Source organism: Arvicanthis niloticus, unplaced genomic scaffold, assembly GCF_011762505.2.
Source record: "Arvicanthis niloticus isolate mArvNil1 unplaced genomic scaffold, mArvNil1.pat.X pat_scaffold_70_arrow_ctg1, whole genome shotgun sequence".
In the NCBI taxonomy this organism is placed as follows: domain Eukaryota; kingdom Metazoa; phylum Chordata; class Mammalia; order Rodentia; family Muridae; genus Arvicanthis; species Arvicanthis niloticus.
The window spans coordinates 351,538-364,478 of NW_023046322.1; the positions used below are offsets into that span (position 1 = coordinate 351,538).

General features: G+C 40.5%; 1 pseudogene; it reads right to left on the bottom strand.

The window, feature by feature from the left end:
- Window positions 1–3,065: 3,065 nt before the first annotated feature.
- On the bottom strand, window positions 3,066–3,798 carry LOC143433903 (TD and POZ domain-containing protein 1-like; annotated as a pseudogene).
- Window positions 3,799–12,941: the final 9,143 nt, after the last annotated feature.

Consider the following 12,941-nt stretch of genomic DNA (forward strand, 5'->3'; position numbering starts at 1 on the left):
CTTTAAAGGCAAGATCAACACCAATAGAGAAATGGATTAGAGATTTAGCTAATTTTGGAGCACATGTTTGATTTTTTTTTTTGGTGGGGTGGGAGGGAAAATATTTATTATATCTTACAGGTTATGGCCTGCCATTCAAGTAACCTAGGGAATCAGTGAGAACCTGGAGTCAGAAAGCCAACCAGAGACCGTAGAGGAATGTTCCTTACTACTAGATTCCTGGTTGGCAATTAGCACCTTTTTTTAAAACCTGAAAAGACCACCTACTTATCCCCAGCAAATCATAGCTCTCAGTATGGACATACCTACTAATCTTTCTGAAAGAGTTCTACCAACTGAGAGTCATACTTTGAAACTTTTGAGATTTGGAGGGCAAATATCTTTTTAAACATCATAAAAGTAAACATATAAATTTCAACATATATGTTTGCTATTGCTATCAGTATATTCTGATATGCTAAATCTTTTTGTTGTTTATATTGTTTTTTTCTCCCCCCCCCCGCCCGCCATCTGCTTTTATAACATTTTAATTGCTTGCATGTACTAAGGTCAGTTCTAGGTTGAGGAACTAGCAATACAATAGATGCAAATAGGTGCACATGTTTATGGCGCTAATTTCATAGAAATCATTTCTAAATGGTGTTACAAAAAATCAGAATGGCAGATGTTTTAATTGTGGTAAGCCAAGTCATTTGAACATGGATTGTAGGCAAGGCATTCCTAGAAACAATGTTGTTGTGGTGGTTGGTTTGTTCTGATTTCCTAGAAATGACCCAAAGATAAGACCTCAGCCTTCTGGAATATGCAGAAGGTGGGGCAATGGCTGGCACTAGACTAGTAATTCAGATCAATAAGGGATAGGAATCATAACACTTTGACAACAGTTAATACCCTAGGAGGCCTCCTACAACTTTGATTCAAAATCATTCCTCCATTATATGTGTACCTATTTGTCTTAGTTGGTGTTGCTATTGCTATAGTAAATCACTATGTCCAAAAACCAACATGGGAAGGAAAGGTTTTATTTGTCTTATAATTCCAGATTATAATCTATCATTGGAGAAAGTTAGGACAGAAACTCAAACAGAAATGGACCGGAGGCAGGAGCTGATAACTGGCTATGGATGGATGGGGTTTATTGACTTGATTCTATATGGCTCATTCTGCCTGATTTTCTATAGAGCCGAGGCTCACCAGTCCAGGGATAGCACCACCAACAATAAAATTGACTGTCCCAAAATGATCACTAATTGAGAAAATATCTTACAGCTGAATATCATGAAAGCATTCCCTCAAATGAGGCTCCTCTCTTTCTGATGACTCTAGCTTATGGCAAGTTAACAGGAAACTAGCCAGTATACCATTTTTTTTTACATAGATCATTTGGCTCTTTCATATACACATTTTTAGATACACATACATAAATACACTATATATACTACAAACCCCAGAGCCAGATCTTAATTGAAGTGGACCAGCCCAAAACAATATTTAAATGCCACTCATATATAAACGACACCTGCATCCTTGTAAAAATGAATTTAAAAAGCAGAGAACAAAGAGTACTTAGAAACAGGGAAAAAAAATCTGAGCTCTATAAATTGAGGATAGTGTAGGAGGGAGCTGAGATATGCCCCAGACTGGGGGAAAGTGTGTGCAGGATGTGTGCATGCTTGAGGGGCTGCTCATTTACTTCCTCCCCATCCTGCCATGTCTACCTCCCTGCTTGTACTTTACAATAAACTACAGATACATCAAGTAACTAAAAAAGCAGGACATTTACACAGTGTGTGCGTGTGCATGTGCATGTGTGTGTGTGTGAGTTTGTGTGTGTGTGTAGGGGCCTGGGTAGGAAAGAGACCAGACAAAACCAAACAGGGCTTGGAGTGGAGAAGAGAAAAATAGGAAGTAGGGAATATCTGTCCATTTTCCTTATTACCTGTAGTATCTGCAATAGTCTCTAATAATACTAGCATCTAGACTGTCTATAGGTGACACTTTGGATTGATCATTTAAGGGGTATTATGTCCAAATTCTATCACAAAAGTGAATAAGTTTAGGATCACTCATGTCATGTTCGTGCAGAAGAATCTGGAGATTTTCTAAAAGACATCCCTAGAAAGAGTGAGACAGCATGGACAATACATTTCCTGTGAATGAAAGAGAGGGCTGGAGGAAGATTGCACTGCACCCCATAGTCATGGGAGACTCCAGGATACAGGTTAGACTGGAGGAAGACAGAAGCTGTTCCCTGTATTTTCACCTCATTCAATGGGAGTTAGGGACTTTGCCTAGTTAATCCAGGAGAGACTGGTCACCTGGCATCAGGGTTTTTGTGGCGGCCAGAAGGCAAGGATGAAAAACCAATTTCTAGGAGAGTGATGGCATTCACAAGAAAGGGTCAGAGAAGCACAGGGAGTCACAAAACCCATGAGGACCTAAGGGAGCTGGGGGATGACAGGCAATTCTGAAAGGAAGACAGGAGAAGAGGGTAGGAGGGTGTTCAATAGCCCTATTGTGTCTAAGAACTCATAGATATACATACCTGTTTCCTGAATGCTGGGATTAAAGGCCTGTACTACCAGGCCTGGACCTAAACCTCTATTAATATTTTTACATGATCATCATAAATCTAGATTGTAGCTTATTCCAGATATTATCAATTTGACCATTGAGAACAGCCATCACTGCTGTCAGGCAGGAAGTTTTCTTTGCAACTAATAGTTTTGGTCACTTGAGATTCAACATTTCTGGATATTGGGAGCTGAGTCTTAGGAGTGGGGATATGTTAAATGTCTGAAGGCTTTACAGGCAGTAGGAGATTACACCAGAATCTGCTTACATTCTCTCCTTGGATTGGGGGAAAGAGTGAAAATAGATCACCCCAAAAGTTTGGTATACAGTTGAGGATTAGACTGGTAGGTGTGATTCTACAAGACCTGAAGGAGAGGGGAAGATCTACAGGCAGCTTCCATGCTTCCCTGTCAGGATTGGTCAGTGAGTTATCAGTGAGTGCATGCTGGAGTTAGGGGCTAGAATACAGCAAGGAGTTAGGGCGAGGGAGCTTAAAAGGAATGGTCTGTGGGACTCACAGGAGATGTAGGCAGGCAGAAAGGAAAGATACAACTGATGTTATGACATAGCTCTCTAGATGAGACTGGGGAAATGAAGCTGACAAGGATGGCCTTGTGAGCCCTGAATTCATGGCCACCTACCAACAGGCAGCAGAATGTGAAGAAGGAATTCTCCCATAGGTCCCTTAGATCATCTGCCAACACATGCCTTGGAACCTTGATTGCAGGTGTCATTATCTGTCCAGGAATGCTAAGGAAAGCTCCTACTATGCTCACCTTGCAGCAGATAGTGAACTGGTCTTCAGGGAGAAGCCAGTGCAGATTGGAGAGGATGACAAATCGAAGGATGAACTTTTTGAATCCCCTGTGTTGGTATAGCAGAAAGCTTATGACACTGGGACTGTTCATGCATGGATATTTCTCTCCTTGTGAATTTATGACCCAGAACTTGAACTTTGCCCAAACTGCACTCTGGATTAGTGATCAACACCAAGAAAATTGACAGCTAATTTTTGCTTTCTTCATCAATCCCATTTGGATTTAAACACTTAAACAGCAAGCCATTTCCTCATTGGACTCTAATGTGAACACTAACTAGGCTTGTAATCTTTCTCAGAATTTTCCCCATGAAAAATGAAATGTTACCAATGGTCCATTCATAGCAGAATTTCTGAATACTTACATGTGTGGAGCCCCACCTCTCTGCTTCCAGGTCCTCTGACATTTCTGTTGGAGGTAGTTTGGAGGTTAAAGTTGATATGAAAAGAAGAACTAGAAGTTATTTACTCTTCATCTTAGTTGGATACAATCATAGATACACTGCAGATTTTACTTTCAATTCGTCCTTTCAATTTCTCTGTCTCTATGTCTCTCTGTCTCTGTCTCTCTCTGTCTCTCTCTGTCTCTCTCTTTCTCTCTTTCTCTTTCTCTCTCTCTCTCTCTCTCTCTCTCTCTCTCTCTCTCTCTCTCTCTCTCTCTCTGTGTGTGCTTTTCTGTGAGTTTATTGAATCTTAGCTCAAGGGTAACTAGTTTTGGCTATTCTAACCAACTTTGGAAGAGTTTGGAAAAATTTATACTTTCTCATCTCAAGATATTAGTCAGTGTCCTGTAGAGAATGTAGAGAATGAATTTCTCTATAGAAATAGAAATAGGATATTTAAGAATAACATAAAAATCCAGCTAATATAACAATGGCTAAAGTCAGTACTTACTTAGTCCACAAGGTTTGAAGTCTCAGATGTTCTTCAGTATATGCTGGAATTCTGAAGAAGCAGGCTCCAATGCCAGTGAAGAAATGGGCTTGCTCGTAAGATGAGGGCAAACAGGCAAAGACACAGAGCTTCCTTCTTCCATGTGCTTATATAAGCCTAGAGCAGAAGGTGTAGCCCATTGAAGGTGTGTCTTCTAGTCTCAAGATTTGGATTAAAGGTGTGTGATTTCCTGCCTCAAATCTCAGATTAAAGGTGTGTGTTTTTCTACCTAAAGGGTGTATATTTGAACTGGATCTACCTACTTTAACTTAGGCAAGAAATTTAAAAAAAAAACCATGCCTCCAGTTTTGTATGTTACTTAAGTCCACAGAAGTCCAGACATGAGGAATAGCCATCACCAGTATACTTACTATCATCAGTCGTTCATAAATCAAGGGATCATGTCAATCTCTGAACAGTTATTATTTCCCATATGCTTGTTTACAGTGATTCCTGCCATAAAGCTATTCAGGGAAGGGGTGTTTTACTTAACCTGTTAGAAGTCTGGATGTTCACAAAAGGCATGTGAAAGAGCTCCTGTCTATTGGTCAGGAAGCAGAGCCCCAACCCTCTGAAGGTGGCTTTCTTCTTTCTTGTGTGTTACTCCATTTAGACCCACAGAATTTGTGATGACTCCTCCCAATTTGGTTTGTGGTTTTCTAGTTCCCCTCAGAATATCCTCCTTAAAAATACTTTTTCAGAGCCACTTATGGGTGTGGTTTAGGAATATCCTAAATGCTTCTTAATTCAATCTCTTTAGTCAGTAGGATTCAGCTTCTCAGTACCTCTTACTGTGTGTTGCCCACTGGTGAGTTCTGTCCTTTTCAGACTTGGACTGCATGCTTGGTCTGCTGGCCCTGAAAAGAGAGAGATTTTGCTGTTTTCCAAGGTCTGTAACATATATTCATGAGATATCAAAGATTTGGAGTTGATATTGCTGCCCTTATGTAAAAGGAAGTGTAAAATTCTGCCTATATCTCTTATCTCTAGAGTTTGTCTGTCTTAGACCTATAGTCTGGCTGAGGTAGACATAACTACAACAATTCAATCAGATCAACAACTCCCAGCTCTCCTGTTTGTCTGGCTTCAATGCTGCTCATCCCTCAGGATAAATCAGTTAATTGGTTGTGATTTTTGATTTTTCCTTGGACTTATATTGCTACTATTAGTATCAGGTTCTTTTAAGATCTTGGTGGGAGGAACCACAACCTCAAATCAGAGTCCTCAAAAGACTGGAATCACATCTTTCACAGTTTCTGGAAACTGGTATCTAAACTGAAGACGTCCTAACCAGTCTTATATCCAGAGGTGATCCAGTAGTTTATTTTCTAATGTGTTCATTGTAAAAGAAACTAATATTCATATGTATTTATTGTCATCTCTGAGGCCTTCTGCCTCCACATGTAATTTTTGGCCTAGCACTGGAAGGTTATAGTTTCTATAAAATCTATTCTAGACCTAGAATATTATTAGCATCTAAGAATTATATCTGAATAAGCTCACTCCCTCATAGTTCTTTATGAGCTCTGGCTTGGTGATCTAAAATTCCTTTCCAGTGTAACTGATTCAATCTGGGTTTTTTACAGTTTTTCCTAACTGCTCTGCTTGGCCTCATACTAACTTTGGCAATATATTCTGCTCCTCTGGCTCTTTCTGGTTCTCTGAATCTTTCTGTCTTTCTGTACCCATGTCTCCATTGTTCTCTCTTCTACCTGTCTTGGTAAAACTCTCCTGGAAAAACTGCCTCCTCGCTTTCTTTTCTCTCGATACTGTCTTCTTTTTTCCATTTTTTTATTTAGTTGCATCACAAATGTTGTGCTATCCCAGTCTGCCCTCAGAGTTCTTCAGACCCCCCTACCCCTTTGCCTCAGAGAGGGTGCCCATTGGCACTCCCCCACCCTGAAGCATTAAGTCTCTACCAGGATTAGGCACATCCTTTTCCACTGTGGCCAGACAAGGTAATTGTCTTAGTCAGGGTTTCTATTCCTGCACAAACATGATGACCAAGAAGCAAGTTGGGGAGGAATAGGTTTATTCAGTTTACACTTCCACATTGCTGTTCATCACCAAAGAAAGTCAGGACTGGAACTCATACAAGGCTGGAAGCAGGAGTTTATGCAGAGGCCATGGAGAGATGTTGCTTACTGTCCTGCTTCCCCTGTGTTGTTCATGTTGCTTTCTTATAGAACTCAAGACTACCAGCCCACGTATGGCACTACCCAAAATGGGCCCTCCCCTTTTGATCACTAATTGAGAAAATTCCTTATAGCTGGATCTCATGGAGGCATTTCCACAGCTGAAGTTCCTTTCTTTGATAACTCCAGCCTGGGTCAAGTTGACACACAAAACCAGCCAGTTCAATTGACCCCTTGTCAACTTGACACACAAACACATCACTATTAAGCCTCAACCCTTACTTTCTTATTCATCCCCAAGATCTGAATAACTTTAAAAGTCTCATAGTCTTTGAAAATTCTTACACATTAAAAATTCAATCCCTTTGAAATATCCAATGTGTTTTAAAAATTGAAAGACTTTTTACAATTCAAAGTCTCTTAATTGTGGGCTCCACCAAAATACTTTCTTCAGGAGAGAAGTATATCAGGGCACAATCACAATCAAAAGCAAAATAAAACCAGAACTGTACAATATGTGGGATCCACTCATGATCTTCTGGGCTTCTCAAAGGGTTTGGGCCACTTATCCAGCTCTGTCCTTTGTAGCACAGACTTTGTATTCTAGGCTCTAGCTGCCTCAGTCTAATACTTAGCTGTATCTACATCTGTTTCAGTTAGCTGCTAATAAAACCTCTCAGAGGACAGCTCCTAGCTCTCCTATATGTCATGCTCCAAGATTGCTTATCCCTCAGTATTAGATGAATCAATCAATTAATTTTTTTTTTATTTCTCTGTTAGACTTATTGCAAACTATAAGCATCAGTGACTCTGTATCTGGGACTTTTGTGGCCTCGATAGGGGGATCCCCTGTTTCAAATCTGACATTTAGGACATTTCTAAACCACACCCTTAAGTGATTTGAAAAGGGATTTCCAAGGAGGATTTCCTGAGGGGGGACTACAAGACCATCATCCAAATTGGTAGGAGTCATCACAAGGTTTGTAGGTCTAATTGGAATAACACACAGGAAAGAAGAAGGCCACCCTCAGAGTTTTGGGCTCTGTTACCTGCCCACACTATATAGATGCTCTTCCAACTGCCTTGCTTTTTGTGAACAATCAGACTTCTGACAATTTAAGGAAAATACCTCTTCCCTGATCGTGTTTGTAACAGGAATTAGTGTAAGACCAGCACAAGGGTAAATAATAGCTGTGCAGAGATTGACATGATCCCTTCACTTATGGAAGATTGACTACATTAAGCAAAATACACTGGGGATGGCAATTCATATTGCCATCTGGGATATCTCTGGAATTAAGTAAAACTGGAAGGCTTCTTTTTATTGGTTAAGGTGAAGTAGATCCAGTTATGAGACAGATTTTAATGTAGAAAAAGAGACACCTTTACTCTGAGTTTTGTGGCAGGAAACCACACACCTTTAATCCAGATCTTGAGATTAGAAGACACACCTTCAACTGGGCCACACCTTCTGCTCTAGGCTTATATAAGCACATGGAAGATGGAAGCTCTGTGTCTTTGCCTGTTTGCTCTCATCTTACTAGCAAGCCCATTTCTTCACTGGCATTGGAGCCTGTTTCTTCAGAATCCCAGCATATACTGAAGAACATCTGAGACTTCAAACCTTGTGGACTAAGTAAGTACTGACTTTAGCCATTGTTATATTAACTGGACATCAGCCTATAAGTTTTGTCTTATATCCACTTTCTATTTATATAGAGGAATTCATTCTATAAGTTCTACAGGACATGACTAATACAATAAACTTGAAACATGAGTGTATAACATTTTCTAAGCTAATCCAAAGTTCGATATAATAACTATTCTGTTTCATGAAAGAAGAGCCAGGATATGTTTGTTAGAACCAGGTATGGTAAGAATGAGGGGAGTGCCTGGTGAGCTCATGCTGAGGCATTCCTTCCCCCTGTGGTACCAACCACAGTAAATGAAAATAGATATTATATGATAGATTTATATACTAGGATTTATTTAGAGCATGGGAAGGGGAGTTGAGTAGGGACAAAAGGGGAGTAGAGGCAGATAAAGGGTGAAGAGGAGATAGGATGAGGAGAGGATAGAGAGAAAAAGAAGAAGAGAGGCAGCCCAGGATAATATGCAGAAGAGGAAGGAGGAGGAAGTAGAGAGAAAGAGAAAGTGGTTACAGAGTCAGGGAGCATAAGAGAGTAAGAGAGAATAAGAGAGTGAGCAGGGTCAAAAATCCCCTTTTATAGTGAGTCAGGTGTAACTGGCTATTGCCAGGTAGCACTTTGGTGGAGCATAGAAGGAATGGTAATATTCGTTTATTTTGGATTAATCTAAAATAAATGGTAAAACTAAACAGAGACAATTGTGGAGCAAGAGTAGAGTGGTCATGTTCTTTAGTTAGTTCGCGCTGACATTGGGATGAAATGTCTCTGAGAAATCAAAGAAAAGGCCGGGTGGTGGTGGTGCACGCCTTTAATCCCAGCACTTGGGAGGCAGAGAAAGGCAGATTTCTGAGTTTGAGGCCAGCCTGGTCTACAGAGTGAGTTTCAGGACAGCCAGGGCTACACAGAGAAACCCTGTCTCGAAAAACCTGGATGGGGATGGTGGTCTGTTCTTAGGAGAGTTGGCTATTTCCTTGCTATCCAGGGTTTGTGCAACCATCTGTAGGCACAAGGGGCAGGTCCAGTTGAAGTGTCTGTCTGTGAGAATAGATTGGAGCATGTGGGTTGCTTCTCTGGAGCATTCATAGACGTTGATTTTGAGTAAACTCCTGGACCTGACAAGATGCTGAAACATTAAATGTTTGTGTTTGAGTAGGAGTAGTAGTAGTAGCAAATAATATATAGATATGCTATATATATATACAAAATTAATATATATAATATAGATATGCTATATATCTATATCTATATATATACAAAATTAATATATATAATATAGATATGCTATATATCTATATCTATATATATATACAAAATTAAGAAAGTTTTTTGAAAAAAAATTTCTTAGGTGTATATTTGAAACCCTTAGGTCTTGGTGGTTGGATGAGGTGAGTCCCAATCCCACCCTCTAGAAGAGGTCTCAAGTGGGAACTTAGGTTATTGATTGGCAGATGTACTTATCCAAATTCAGTCTCTTTGGTCTATGAAAGGTAGATCTGACTGTGTTTGGGGGCTTAGAAGTTTACAAAAGATATTTGTTAACAGCATAAACAGTCTCTAAAATGACGTTAGAAAAGACAAAAACCTTTGATAGAGCAGGAGCAAGAACGGCTTTTATTTCTGTTTAGGAGACTGTTTAGGAGACTTTATTTTTATATATAAAATGTATATATATATATATATATATATATATATATATATATATATATATAGTATAATGAGATGGATTTTGAAGTATGTATTGAAAAGAAAATTAGTGGAAACTGGAAAAGTTGACAACCTCATAAATATGATAGTTGATCACATAGTTTAGCATGAGAAACAACTTAAGTCCATAGTTAAAAGACAACTAAAGGAAACTTATGTTTCTCACTATGACAGCTGATTGTATAGATTTAGCATGAGAAACACCTTAAGACTATAAGTTAAAGACAATCAAAGGAAACTTAAAATTTAAAAAGGAAGTAACCGAAGGTTAAATCTGTGAAAGGTTACATCTGAACTTGTTGTGTATTCTTTATTGTGAGGCTGTGAGTAAGGCAACCCTGTCTGTCTGTGATAAGATGCCCCAGCCTGTGGGGTCTACAACAGGATACCCTAAGAGAGAAGGGGAGAGAATGAAAGAGACAGGAGTTGCAAAAAACGGGACAAAGTCTCAAGTTTTCTGATCAAGGTCCATCGAGCAGTATTTTCTCAGGCAATTCATACAAGCAGGGAGAGGGATAATGTGTTTGGGGGAATTTCACAGAAGTTGGGCATTCTGCCACAGTGGATATCATACAACCGCCAATGTTTTTGTCTGGCTCAGGGCACAGCAACCACTTTCCTTAGGGTGCAGTGACCATTGGCCACCTGCTTTCTCAGGAGTTGATAGCTGAGGAAAAACAAAACCTAAAACTATTTCTTCAAAATGGAGTAAGGTTGGCTCCTAGCATCTCCTTTTTATTTAATTTGTATGAGGCTGGCGAGAAGGCAGACACCTATGGGTCTTGTTGATGAATGAGAAGTCATTAACAAGAGGGGGAAAGTATTGACCTGATTCCTCTTGTGAAGAACAGAGGGTTGTTCTTCCCACATCTTTGGTGGCCCTTGGTGTCTTTTGGAGAGGAGGAGCAGAGCCTGACATGGTAGGAGTCCCCCACAATGAGTGGTGGGTCCCCAGGAGCACAGAAGCCTATGTGGCAGGTCAACCTGGTGTAATCAGGGCACAAATGGGGCAGGGCAAAAGAGCAAGCACCTTGGCTGGAGCGGGGAGCAAGAGGCAGTGCCTGCAGCTGTGCTGTGCCTGCAACTCTGCTCTAGCACTGCATGTTTTGTGCCCCATGGTATTAGGTTGGGCAGGGAGTAAAAAGCAAGGTGGAAAATGGAGAGAGGGGCATAGAGGCAGCCGCAGAGGCAATAGTAGAATCATGTGGGAACACTGTTACTCAGTGATTATCACACCACAATCTAAGCAGTCTTGTTGCTGTGTATATGTGGGAGGAAGTGTTGCAGCCCTTACTGCCCATTCCGGTCTGAGGGTCAGGGTCTAGCGAGAGAGAGAGTGGGGATAAAGGGGAAGAGACGTGAAGAATGGAGACAAGACAGAGATTCTGATCAAGTCTCGTTTATTGAAGGGAATTCTGAGCTATTTATAGGCTTTTGCCACGTGCCTTGTAGGTGTTGATATGACGTAAGCCTTACAGGCATCTATAGCGTGGACAGCACGTGCACCGCAATGCCTTGCAGGCGTGGATAGCACATGCACCTTATAAGCATGTATGGTGTAGATAGCACGTGGACAGCACAGGAACTGCATGCCTTGCAGGCGTGGCCACCAAGTGTACCTTGCAGCTGGGGGCAGTAAACAGCAACACAAAATATGTGGGATATCAGAGTGTGCTTCAGCTGTTGTAGGCTATTGAAAACCAAATCTTTCGTCGGGGTATATGGTTCCAGATGGCTGCAAAGTTGATCTAGCCGCTTTCTGCTAAAGTCGGCTCCCAACAGGTCCCCCCTTTTAAATTTTTTTCAAAAGGGAAGGCTGGGAAAACTTACGGAAACCGTGCCTGTCCTAGGTTGGAACAAAGGACCCCAGCCTCCCTTTCCCATCCTTGGATACTCAACAGCCATTGGTTGAGCTCCTGTCTTAGGATGGTGAGGCCTCCCTTCTTTTAGGGGCAAGGGTCTCGGTATGCTCTCTTACCCGTCACTGACTATCTGGCTTAGCGAGTAAGTTAGGGGTTAATCCTCATCAGTCTTGATGACAGAGGTTTCAGAGTCCCCTACTTCCAGCCTGTAATATTGGACCTGTATGGGTTTCATTTGAATAGTATCTCGTACAAAAGCCATCAGTTTGTTGAACCTTATTAACCCAAGAGACAAGAGACTTAGCAATGCCTGAACAGTCAGTATAAAAGCAACACTCTTTTTTAAGGGTAACACATAACTCCCTCTATTAGAGGAGTAAAAAGTGTAAGCCTCTTCTATTCTGTTTATAAATGTTTTATATCAGAATCTAAATCTATATAAATACAAAACTGATCATAGCTTTGATTTAAAGAAAACTAAGGAAATTCCTGTTCCTGCTCTAGTCAATCTCAAACCCAAAAAACAACTATAGTAACTGTGGTAGTGGGTTTTCTCCTAATCTAAATTCCCACTAAATCTAAAACAATCTAGTTCCCCACTAAATCATAAGTCAGGGAATTAAGAGTCCAATAGAGCCACCCTGGAGATATGGGTGGTGATGTCTTTTTCAGCACTGATAACTTCCCAAGTCAGGTTTACTCGTTGATCTGTTCCAATTTGAAGACAATTGTGAAGCATCTTTATGTTTCCTGTGAAGAAAAAATATGCTTCTCAGGGGGTTTCTCCTCCCTGGATTTGTTATTGTTGTCTATTTGTTTAATCAGTCTCTCTGGCAGCCAACGTGCAACATCTGCAGTTTGGGAATATATGCAAACAGAACCTCTTCCCCAGATAAGCACTGGGTCTGGCCCATTCCAGGTTCCAGTTAATGGGTCTTTCCAGAGGACTGTTGCAATTTTTTTTTTTTTAATCAGGATGCCAGAATCTATCTGCAGCAGATTTTTCTTCAGAATCCAAATTTAAAAAATTTAAAATGAAGAGTGCATGATGAAGGATATTTCTGGGGGATCCCTTGGTAGGGTACCATTCCCCCTTTTTAATTTTTTCAAATTGACATTTAATGGTTTGATGTGCCCTTTTTACTATACCTTGGCCCTGTGGATTATATGGAATACCCGTTTTATGTAGTATTCCCAATCTTTTACAAAATTGGTGGAAACTGGAGCTTGTATAACCTGGGCCATTGTCAGTTTTTATCTGTTTAGG